The following is a 12,942-nucleotide window of genomic DNA, read 5'->3' as shown; positions in this document are numbered from 1 at the left end:
GTATAATCTTGCTGCCTCTACTCTGTTGTTATTGGAGGTTTTACAGCGCACTGGCAGCTTAAGGCCATTATGCGCCAAGCCTCTACTCTGCCAGACAGTGACTGGAGGGAGTCCGAGTAGTGTATATGCAGGCGGCATTGTCGAGGCCACATTATGTCAAGGAGCTGGGTATATTCTTACCATGAGCATGTCTCCCCCACTTTTTCTTACTACCAAATACACCTTGAATTGTGAAACTAATAGAGCAAACTTATCTGCGAATAGATTTAAACCTCACAACCCATTTCCTTGTCCATTTCACAAATATACATGGCCTCAGTTCTAATCTTAGTGATATCCATTTCCACTTACAGTATGCCAAACCCCACGTTCTTTTTCTGACAGAATCTCAGTTATCAGTTGATTCAACCACTGCTCATCTCAGTTGTCTGAATTCTTCGCTGTATGATTCCTTTTACTTCAAAGGTGGTGGTACTGGTGTATATGTCTGTTCTGATATTCCTTGTCAGTGACTTAGTAATTTGGAATCTCCTCTTTTTGATCTTCTCTGGCTTAAAATCTCTCTACCACATTCTGTCAAATTAATCTATTGCTTCTATCGTTCTCCTAACTCCATTAATCATTTAGAACTCTTTGACTTCTCTCTGTGAAACTTGACTTCCTCCAGTCCAACTTTCCTAACAGTGAGGTAATTTTCCTTGGTGATTTTAATGTTCACAACTCCAGCTTGCTTCTATTTTCTAGTCACATGTACCCAGCTGGTTGCGATGCAGAGGCTTTTGCAATTACTAATGACTTCACACAGATTGTTCATCTACCTACCAGAATACCGGACAGTCCTAACCAAACAGCCAACATGCTTGATTTTTTTCTCACAAACAACCCTTCTAAGTACACGGTCAAGGCAAGTGGTCCTCTAGGTGCCTCAGATCACAACTTGGTGATGGTTTCCTCTCCAATAGGGCCTTTTCTCTCAAGGCCATTCCCAACCTCATGTTATTTGGCATTACAAGAATAAAAAATGGGATGATCTGCTTGATTTCTTTTCCTTGGTCAGATTACTGTTTCAAAACTTCTGATGTTGACATTTGTCAGATTGTGTTAGTGAAATTATTCTTCTAGGGATGGAATCCTTTGTTCCACACTCCACCTTAAAATCTCGTCCTTTATCTCGTCCTTTATCTAAACCTTGGTTTTCCAATAAATATGCTTAAGGCTGTTCAAGAGAAGAATGTTGCATATCGTAAATGGTTCCAAATCTCCAGGTTCATTTTCTGCCTACACCAAAGCATGCAACAATTGTAAAGCAGTTATTAATTGGTCCAAACTAAATTTCAAACATGCTTTAACAAATTTTAAAGAATATAAAACTTGCTTCTTGTTCAAATGGTAACTGGGCATTCTAGTCTCTTGCCAAAGCTATTGGCCGCAACTTTTGCCCATCTCTGTTTCCATCTCTGTCAAATCAGATGGTTCTATTGCCACTTCAGCCAAGGATAAAGCTGACATGCTATCATCTTATTTTTCTTCCAACTCATGTATTAATGATCTTGGTAAACTACCTTCCACCATTCACAGTATGCTCCATTCAATGCTTCCTGTGGTCTTCCATTAAAAGGATCTGCAAAGAATTTTGAACAATCTTGATGCTAAAAAACTGCAGGTCCTGATGGTATTTCTCTATTTGTTCTCAAAGCCTGTGCTCCTGAACTTACTCCTGTTCTGTGTCACCGTTTTTCACTTTCTTATACCAAAGGTGTTCTGGAAATTTGCTCATATCCAGCCAGTTCCTAAAATGTTTGACAAATCCCTCCCATCCAATTATCTTCCATTTGAATATTGATTGCCAGTATGGATTCCGTCAGTGTCGATTCACTGGTGATATTTTGGCTTATGTTATCATCTATGGACAAATTCATTAAAAATGTTTGGTGAAACTCAAGCAATTGCTCTTGACATTTCAAAGGCTTTTGATCGTGTTTGGCATAAAGGTCTAAATAAGTTCCTTCCTATGGTTTGCCAACTCTTTTTTGTAATTGGTTATCCAGTTTTCTCTCTGACTGATCAGTGTGGGTGATGCTAGCAGTTTTCCAGCCAACCTAATACTACCTTGATAGCATCAGAAAATACCCTGGCACCCCTTTTATATAAGTCTATCCCATCCCTGTAAAAACAGTCTCTTCTGTTAACAAACACAGACCATGCTTAGAAAAATTCTACCTTACAGATCTTGTATACTCTCTTCGGGGCCGAATTGATTGATGATGCTCTCAGCACATACTTCCTTTTGTCGTGTCTGGAAAGAACTGCAGACACTTTCAAATTTAATCCAAAGTACAACTTTTTCCCATATTGACCTGTATACACATTGACTAACATGAATTTTTTCCCAACATTTCATTTATAAACATGACTGTTTGTAAACCAGTCTTTTTTATAAATGCATTATTATGGAGGTTTTTTTTTTTTTTTTTTTTTCAGTGCACAAGGGAGAAAACAGTGAAGAAAATTCTACAACTGCAGTTCAAAATAAAGGTAAGGGAAAAATTATATGTTGAACTTTTTTTGTTGTGTCAAATAAATTTGCACCATTTTAGACTATCAGTTTTGTTTATTTAAAAATTGATAAAATCTAACAATGCAGCTTTGCACAAGGTTTTTTATAAGAAATTTTAATTCTTTAAATAGTAGAAAGGTTAACTTGCTAAAAAAAAAATTTAGGCAAAATTGTATTAATGCTCTCAGATCATTGTTTTATTACCCAAATATTGTACAGGATTAATCTAGAATTGTGAAATTTTTTAATTGTCATTAATTCCTGGTGGTAAATCTGAAAAAAGGAAAATAGAAATTGTCATTAGATGTGAATATGGTCTTAGAATTGTATAAGAATGTGGGTGAAAATCAATTTTTCAGAGTTTTCTGACTGCCTATACTGATTTTAGTGGGAGGTGGGGACTGTCTTCTTAGAGCTATGTCATTAGAGTGTTTTTCCTAAGTATTTCCTGAAAATTGCAATTTACAGAAGTTCAAGTCTAATGTCAACAAATTAGCATTGGTAGAGGCATATGATATAAGAAAGCAAGCTTATACATCACCAGCAAAAAAAAAAAAAAAAAAAAAATCATTCCGAATAGGGTATGCATGCCAAAGTTGACAACATTGTAGACCAGATATCATCTTTTAATGGCACAAAAGGAGATATTGTACATTTTGGCACTAATGACATTAAGAGTAGGAGATCTGTGGACCTTAACAAGTACAGGTAAAAGTTGTTTACCTGTGCTTGTTAAGTATGTACAAAAAAAAAAGTCGGGACTTAGGGTTAAATTAGAAAGTGTCTGCAATTCTTCCCAGACACGATAGGAGGGAGTATATGATGAGAGCTTTGTCAATCAGTTTGGCCCTGGAGAGATTGTACAAGGCTCATGGGGTAAACTTTTTCTCAGTGTGGTTTGTGCTTGTTAACAGGAGAAACTGCTTCTACAGGGATGAGATACACTTAAATAGAAAGGGCGCAAGAATATTTGCTGATACTATTGAGGTGGATTGGAAAACTGCTAACTTCGGGAGGGGGATACACAGACTAAACCAGATTGATCCACTTGATTTCAATGATTTGACCTTGATGATCCTGCTCAGGTAGCTAACAAACTGAATGAGTATTTTACATCTACATTCACACATGAGGAAATCTCTAGGGAAGTGGAGGCCAGATGTTTATCAAAATTAACAGATAACCACAGGCAGAAGTGAAAGTGATTCTTACACTACTTCTATTGAATTAACAGCAGCTTGGAAAGCAAGGTGCTGGGGACTTCCAGGACTGCTGGGAGTCATCATGGAACAAGTAAATACATGACCTGTGTTAGGATAACTAAGAGTAAGGACATATGCATGTACACCAATGCTAGGAGTATAGTAAAAAAATTTCATGAATTTGAAGTGCTGGTCAAGGTTTCAAAGGTGGGTATTGTTGGAATATCAGAGAGGTTATGTCACACAGATATAAGGAATGCAGGATTGGAATTTGAAGGAAAAGAGGAGGGGTTATGCTGTTAGTTAAGAAACACATAAAATCTAAGGCAGTGCATCTAGTTTACATGGGTAGACAGTGCAATGTTCAGTCGGTTTGTTGTGACATAAGCAATGGAAAAATGAAAATGAGAGTAAAAGTGTGTTATAGGCCTAATGAATCAGATGAGTACAACGAACATCTGTACAGAGAAATAAAATGGGCTAGTAAATCAGAATATCTTATAATGGGAGCGTTTCGACTAACCTAGTATTGACTGGAACTTGTGGGTTGGTCACTCGCACACTAGCATTCCTTTTGTAATTTATTGTATGTTTATTTTCTACAGCAGCATGTTTGAGGGGCAACCAAAGGGAGTAATATTCTTGATTTGATTATCAGCAGTGATTATTCATACCTTAAGAATTTGCAAATAAAGGAACCACCAGGTGGCAGCGATCACAGTGTGCTGATGTGGGATTTACTTAAAAATTTAACTGTCATTAGTGGTAAAGGCAAAGGTTTTTGCTTTCATAAAGGTGATTATAGTGGTCTTTAAACAGTTTTTAAATTTTATACAGTGGGACAACTGATGATGTTACCAACAGTAACATTCTAAATGGGAAGCTTTACTTCCCATTTAGACTGTAAACTCTAGAAGAAAAGGGATAAACCAGATTGATCCACTTGATTTCAATGATTTGACCTTGATGATCCTGCTCAGGTAGCTAACAAACTGAATGAGTATTTTACATCTACATTCACACATGAGGAAATCTCTAAGGAAGTGGAGGCCAGATGTTTATCAAAATGTAACACGGAGCAAGATGATTTTGAAATAACTGAGAGGAAAGTGGAGGAGAAATTGTTGAAGTTAAAGACAAGAAAGGCACCTGGGACAAATTGGATCTATCCTGTTTATATTAAAGGAGGCAGCAAGGGAAGTAAGCAAACCCTTAGCCATAATTATGAGAGCATCCTTGGATTCAGGGGATTGGAGATACAAATGTATCCCCAATTCACAAAGGGTGATATGGTGACGTGTAATTACAGACCTGTTAGTTTAACTTCTGTTCCGTGGAAAATAATGCAGTCACCAGTTAAAGATGCATTGCAGGATCATCTAGATACGACTACAGTTACAGTTCAGACACAGCATGGGTTTGTTAAGGGGAAGTATTGTCTGATCAATTTGATTGGATACTACGATGTGATCACAAAGGAACTGGATACAAAAAGTAATTTTGATATATACTTGGATTTCAGGAAAGTTTTTGATACTGTTGCACTTTGAAGACTGCAGCACAAATTGGAGCAGTGTGGCATTAAGGGCAAGTTGCTGCTACGGATAAAGGGACGGTTCAGTGGGTGAAGACAGAGAGCTGTAATCAGTGTACACTGCTCTTCGTGGACTGATATGTTATTAGTGGAGTTCCACAGGGTTTGGTTTTGGGCCCATTGTTGTTTTCTGTATTTATCAATGATATCAATGAAGGTATGTCAGGCTTAATATCCAATTTGCAGATGGTAAAAAAGGTTGGTAATGAAAATACGCTACTGCAACAGGATCTTGAATAGTTGGGCAGATGGGCTGAGAGGTCACTGAATTTTGACATTGAGAAATGCAAAGTACTGCATATGGGTAGGAGCAGCCTCAGAGTAATGTACCGTGTGTTGTATTACACTCAGGGTGGGACAAGTGCGTAAATAGGGTGAGGCAGGTGGGGCAAGTTGCTGCTACGGATAAAGGGACGGTTCAGTGGGTGAAGACAGAGAGCTGTAATCAGTGTACACTGCTCTTCGTGGACTGATATGTTATTAGTGGAGTTCCACAGGGTTTGGTTTTGGGCCCATTGTTGTTTTCTGTATTTATCAATGATATCAATGAAGGTATGTCAGGCTTAATATCCAATTTGCAGATGGTAAAAAAGGTTGGTAATGAAAATACGCTACTGCAACAGGATCTTGAATAGTTGGGCAGATGGGCTGAGAGGTCACTGAATTTTGACATTGAGAAATGCAAAGTACTGCCTATGGGTAGGAGCAGCCTCAGAGTAATGTACCGTGTGTTGTATTACACTCAGGGTGGGACAAGTGCGTAAATAGGGTGAGGCAGGTGGGGCAAGTGCCCTGTGCGCCAAATTTGGGGGACTCCTTTTTATAGTTAAAAAATGCAAAAATTCCAAAAGAACAGTTTTGAAGGGGTGCCATTTTTTTTATTTGCCCTGAGCCATCAACCCTAGTTACACCACTACTCAGAATGATAAAGACCTAGAGATAATTGTGCAGTCAGATATAAAGTTTTCTGAGCAGTGCAACAGGCTGCTGGCACAGCTCATGTGGCCTTGTCAGTGATATACAGGAATTTTGCTAGGTGGGATAAGGAGGTGATTATCCCTTTATATAAGGCAATGGCCAGGCCACACCTTGAGTCTTGCATACAGGTCTAGAGGTCTAATTTTAGGAATGATGTAGAGCTGCTGGAATGAGTATAGAGAAGGGAAACTAGATTGGTGAGGGGAACAAATGGCTTCTCTTACTAAGAAAGGCTTAAGTTCTGCAAATTGCAGCATCTGGAGACTAGGTCACGTGCAAGTCAAAGAATTTTCAGTTCTACAAAATGGATAAGTTTTTGAAAAATATATGCCATTTTATTGACTATTTCAAAAACTGATGATAGTCATCATGGAACAAGTAAATACATGAGCTGCATTAGGGTAACTAAGATTAAGAATAGGTTCATTTATACCAGTATAGGAGTGTAGTAAATAAATCTGATGAATTTGAAGTGCTGATCAAGCCATCAAAGGTGGATATTGTCAGAATATCAGAGAAGTAGTGTCACACCGATATAAGGAATGCAGAACTGGAATTTGGAGAATACAGCATGTACAGAAAGGATAGACAGGTTAGGAAGGGAGGAGGGCTTCTGCTGTTAGTTAAGAAACGCATAAAATCTAAGGCAGTGCATCCTGTGGATAGTGCAATGTTGATTCAATTCGGTATGATATAAGCATTGGGAAAGCAAAATTGAGGGTAGGCGTGTGTTACAGGCTAAATGACTCTAAGTACAACAAACAGCTGTACAGAGGAATGGAGTGGGCCAGTAAATCAGAATCTCTTATAATGGGGGATTTTAACTTCCCAGACATTGAATTGGAACTTGTGGGTTGGTCACTCACACACTAGCAAGGCTTTTGTGGATTTATTGGATGATTGCTTTCTACAGCAGCATGTTCGGGAGGCAACTAGAGGGAGTAATACTCTTGATCTGATTATCAGCAGTGATTATCATGCATCAAGAATCTGCAGATAAAGGAACTACTTGGTGGCAGTGATTACAGTGTACTGAAGTGGGATTTACTCAAGGAGGTAACTACCATCAGGGGTAAAGGGAAGGGTTTTTGCTTTCGTAAAGGTGACTACGGTGGTTTTAGTTTTTAAATTCTATGCAGTGGGACCAGCTGATAATGTTACCAACAGATAATTCTAAATATTGAAGCTATTAGGCTTTTCATACTAATTAAGGAATACTGTTCAAGGTGTAGGCCTAAATGGATATTAGATGAACTAATGAGACTTGTGGCAGAGAAGAAAAATTCTTGTGATGCATATAAATTACCAGGCGACACAGAAGCCTATGATAGACATAAGCTAGTCTGTAATCAAGTCACAAAGGTTAGGCACACGAAGGCAGATTACGAGAAATCTTTAGCAAAGGATACAAAGAAAAACAGCAAAGGCTTCTTTACTTTTATGTAAACTATAGAAGGGGAGAATCAGGTTGGTCCATTTGATATGACGATTCAACTGTTGATGATCCTGCTCAGGTTGCCGACAATCATAATGTATTTTGCATCTATTCGAACATGAGGAATTCTGTGGGGATGTGGAGGCCGCAAGTTTATTAAACTAACAGGGAGCTAAATGATTTTTCAATAATTGAGAGCAAAGTGGAGGAGAAATTATTGAAGTTAAACATAAGAAAGGCACCTGGGGGGGGATGGGATATATCCAGTTATATTAAAGGAGGCCACAAAGGAAGTAAGCAAACCCTTACCCATAATTATGAGAACATCCTTCGATTCAGGGGGAGGTCCCTCATGGATTGGAGATGTGCAAATGTATCCCTAATTTACAAAGGAGGATCAGAGGGTGACACGAGTAATTACAGACCTGTGAGTTTAGCTTCTGTTGCGGGGAAAATAACTGAGTTGGTAGTTAAAGAAACAATGCATGATCATCTAGACAAGTCTGTAGTTTTGGGTGGGTTTATTAAGGGGAAGTCGTGTGTGATTGATTTGAATGGATACTACGATGTGGTCACGAAGGAACTTGGATGCAAAAAATAATTTTGATGTCATATGCTTGGATTTCAGGAAAGCTTTTGACACTGTTCATAATGGAAGACTACTGTACATATTGGAGTAGTATGACATTAAGAGCAAGTAGCTGCTATGGATAAAGGGATGGTTGAGTGGGAGAAGACAGAGAGTTGTAATCAATGGATGCTGCTGTTTGTGGACTAATGTTATCAGTGGTCCCCCAGGGTTCGGTGTTGGGCCCACTGTTGTTTTGTATATTTGTCAATGATATTGATGAAGGTATAACAGGCTTAATATCGAAATTTGCAGATGATACAAAGGTTGGCAGGTTTGTTAATGACAGTAATGGCAGTGTGCTGCTGCAACAGGATCTAGAAAATTTTGGGCAGATGGGCTGAGAAGTGACAACTGAAGTTTAACATTGATAAATGCAAAGTACTGCATATGGATAGAAATAACCTCAGAGAAAATTACCAATTGTGTGATACTACACTTAAGGTGGTTGGTAGAAAATGAAAATGACCGGGAGTAAGTGTGCAGTCAGATATGAAGTTTTCTGAGCAATGCAGATAGGTTGCCAGAGCAACTCATGGGGTATTGTTAATGATATACAGGAATTTTTCTAGTAGGGAAAAGGAGATGATTATCTCTTTGTATAAGGCAATGATCAGGCCACGCCTTGATTAGTATGTACAGGTCTGGAAGCCTCATTTTAGGAAGGACGTAGAGTTGCTTGTACAGAGAAGACAAGATTGGTGAGGGGAACGAAGGGGTACTCTTACCAAGAAAGTTCTGCAAATTGTAGCGGCTGGAGACTAGGCACCTGTGACCCGATCTGGTTGAGGTGTATAAGGCCTTGAATGGGTTGAGCACACTGAATTCTGATGGGATTCTTCTGCTTGCTCAAAATATGAATGTGAGTGGGCATAAATTCGAATTGAGGAAAGACAGTTGTAGAATAGATGTGTGGAAATTTGTCTTTAGCCAGTGGGTGGTTAATTGCTGGAACAAATTTCCATCTGTTGGAAAAGGAGGTGATTAGCCCTTTGTTTAAGGGTGACCCGATCTGGTTGAGGTGTATAAGGCCTTGAATGGGTTGAGCACACTGAATTCTGATGGGATTCTTCTGCTTGCTCAAAATACGAATGTGAGTGGGCATAAATTCAAATTGAGGAAAGACAGTTGTAGAATAGATGTGTGGAAATTTGTCTTTAGCCAGTGGGTGGTTAATTGCTGGAACAAATTTCCATCTGTTGGAAAAGGAGGTGATTAGCCCTTTGTTTAAGGGATAATCACCTTGTGGAAGTTGATAGCTTAAATAAATTGAAGGAATAACTGGACTAACCTTTAGGGGAAATGGATGTGTGAAATTGTTTTTTTTTTTGGCTGATGCTACATAAGCTCATATGCTTGCTTTCTTGCCTCACATGCCTCATTACTATTACTATTATTAACTTTTGGAGGAATGGGAGGATGAAATGGGAAATTTTTTTTTTCTTTGGCTGATACTGTATAAGTTTGTGTTTTTCCTTCACATGCTCTACTAATGCTAATGCTAATTGAGGTGTATGAGGCCTTTAATGGTTTAAGCAAGCTCAATGCTGATGAGATTCTTCCTCTTGCTTAGATTACTCACCTGAGGGAGCATAAATTCAAATTGAGGAAAGCCAGTTTGCAGAATAGACATGCGTAAATGTACCTGTTCCAGCAATCAGCTTGTGGTTGATTGCTGAAACAAACTTCCATCTGTCGTGAAGTTGATAGTTTAAATTCAGATATTTTTTTAATCCTCTCATCCTTCAACCCATGCATGGCACTAAGTACTATAGGTTCTAATACCTCTCATGTTTGGAGTTTTCATAAAAACAAGAAAGGACCAGCAACAATAGTGGACTTGTCTAATAGTAATAAGTTTGCATCACAGAGATGTAGCAAAGAAATAAGCTCTTTCTCTATGTTACCAGCAAGATCATTAGTATGACGTGAAACATTGTTGGAAAGTGGCAGAACCTCAACTTTGTTTACATGACTTCTTATTTAACACACACACACACACACACACACTGCATTGTCTTTTGCACATATGGTTTTATTAGTGATTCTCCAATTGTGTACTCTTCTCCAGTGAGTGCTATGCAATAACTCACCTTTTAAAAAGCCTCTGTTGTTTTTTTGTTGTTTGTTTTAAATTTTTTGAAATAAAAAGAAAAGTATAGCTTTTCATATAATTCAACGGTCTGCTACAATCAATGCTCTATATTTATAATCCGAGTGATATTTTTTGAAATTTTATCATAATTTAGCAGGTGTTAAAGAACTATCTGCTACTATTTTGTTGTATTGGGTGTTGTGTGCACCTTTATCCTCACTGCTTGTGAATCCAAATAACAAATAGCTTGCTTCACATTTGTGTTTCTTAGTAAGAGAAGAAAATTTAATGGATTTGAGCGGTTCTTGTTTTTTCTGGATGTATCAGTGGTTTCTGTAAATCCAGAAACAGAAGGCTGTATTTCTTCACAACTGTCACCTTGATTTACCTTGGTATCGTCCTTCCTGGTTTTTGTAAGCACGGAACTGTTTGAAGTACTAATTTATTCTTTAAGGTTCCTTCTTTTATCCAAGGATCCATGGTGAATTTAGATGTTAGTAATTTGGACTAAGGCGCATTTAGGGCTAGAGCCTCAAGCTGCGAACAAATTTAGACGATGTATATAAAGTGCTTAGCATCATAATACACAGCCATTTCTGAATAAACAGAAAATTTTAAGGTGGCATCGTTTTAGGTTATATCTCATATTGTGAATACCTTCACAACGAGTTGCCATGATATTGCACTACTTCGAATAAGTAACGCTTCACCTAAGGAGAAGACTAGTGTTACTTATTCTCAGATAGGTAGGCGCCTCCGTAGCCAGGTGGGAAGGAGCAGCAGTGCATAGCACACGCTTCTTGATTAGACCGGGGTTCGAGCCCGTTACCACCAAATATGGAGGATGCGGAAAGGTCAGGGAATGACCACCGCATATCCCGGAGCAATATGGCCTTAGTTGCTAATGCTCCTAAAAACCAAACAACAACAACAACAACATCTCAGATAGGTACCACCACCCAGACAGCACTGTTTCAGGGCTATTTGGCCCTTCGTCAGTGAGTGGGTAGGTACCCAAGTGATGCAATGATGGCAAAAACAGTTATGAAGTATAACTCCACAATATGAGAGATGCCTGATGGTGTATGATGTATTTAGACTAAGGCGCATTTAGGGCTAGAGCCTCAAGCTGCGAACAAATTTAGACGATGTATATAAAGTGCTTAGCATCATAATACACAGCCATTTCTGAATAAACAGAAAATTTTAAGGTGGCATCGTTTTAGGTTATATCTCATATTGTGAATACCTTCACAACGAGTTGCCATGATATTGCACTACTTCGAATAAGTAACGCTTCACCTAAGGAGAAGACTAGTGTTACTTATTCTCAGATAGGTACCACCACCCAGACAGCACTGTTTCAGGGCTATTTGGCCCTTCGTCAGTGAGTGGGTAGGTACCCAAGTGATGCAATGATGGCAAAAACAGTTATGAAGTATAACTCCACAATATGAGAGATGCCTGATGGTGTATGATGTATTTAGACTAAGGCGCATTTAGGGCTAGAGCCTCGATGTTAGTAATTTAAATTTTCTGTGTAACTGTTGGAATGTTTTAGCAAAAGTGAATATGAACTGTATAGATTAACAAAATTGTTTAATAGGCGTATGCAATGAGATCAGGTGATTGTTTGAACATACCAATTGATTTACTGGCAACTGCACATGGCATGACACTGGCAACATCCCTTGCACTAGAGATTGCCTAGTTATAGTGTACTGACAAAGCATTTGCAATTGATCCAACATGGTATGGCACTGCCAGAAGTAGTAGTAGTAGTAGTAGTAGTGGCATGTGATGCAAGAAAGCATGTGTATGAGCTTATGCAGCATCAACCAAAAAAAAGAAAAAATCACACCATTCCCTCCAAATGCCTGTCCAGTTCCTCCTTAAATTTATTCAACCTATCAACTTCCACAACGACAGATGGAAGTTTGTTCCAGCAATTAACCACCCGCTGGCTAAAGGCAAATTTCTGCACATCTATTCTACATCTGTCTTTTCTTAATTTGAATTTATGCCCCCTTAGGTTCATAATCTGAACAAGTGGAAGGATCCCATCAGAATTCAGCATGCTCAACCCATTCAAGGCCTTATATACCTCAATCAGATCATCGCGCAGGTGCCTAGTCTCCAGCCACTGTAATTTGCAGAACTTAAGCCTCTCTTGGTAAGAGGATCCCTTCATTCTCCTCACCAGTCTTGTTGCTCTTCTCTGTACACGCTCAAGTAAATCTACATCCTTCCTAAAATGAGGCCTCCAGACCTGTACGCAGTACTCAAGGCGTGGTGTGACCATTGCCTTATACAGATGGATAATCACCTCCTTCTCCCTGCTAGCAAAATTCCTATATATCATTGACAAAACCCCATGACCTGCCCTGACAGCCTGTCTGAATTGCTCAGAAAACTTCATATCTGGCTGCACAATTACTCCCAGGTCTTTTTCA

General features: G+C 38.8%; 1 long non-coding RNA gene across 1 annotated transcript in view; it reads left to right on the top strand.

Annotated features, from left to right (window-relative positions):
- The window catches only part of LOC150091325 (uncharacterized), a 72,642-nt gene that overhangs the window by 37,113 nt on the left and 22,587 nt on the right, over positions 1-12,942 (top strand). Inside the window, exon 4 of the long non-coding RNA XR_016548100.1 lies at positions 2,482-2,535. This is a non-coding gene — a long non-coding RNA (uncharacterized LOC150091325). The remainder of the gene's footprint in view (positions 1-2,481; positions 2,536-12,942) is intronic.

This window comes from Mastigoproctus giganteus, chromosome 1, assembly GCF_048544385.1.
Source record: "Mastigoproctus giganteus isolate SK-2022 chromosome 1, ASM4854438v1, whole genome shotgun sequence".
In the NCBI taxonomy this organism is placed as follows: domain Eukaryota; kingdom Metazoa; phylum Arthropoda; class Arachnida; order Uropygi; family Thelyphonidae; genus Mastigoproctus; species Mastigoproctus giganteus.
Note: the sequence above shows the minus strand (reverse complement) of the source record. Positions and strands in the feature narration are given on the sequence as shown.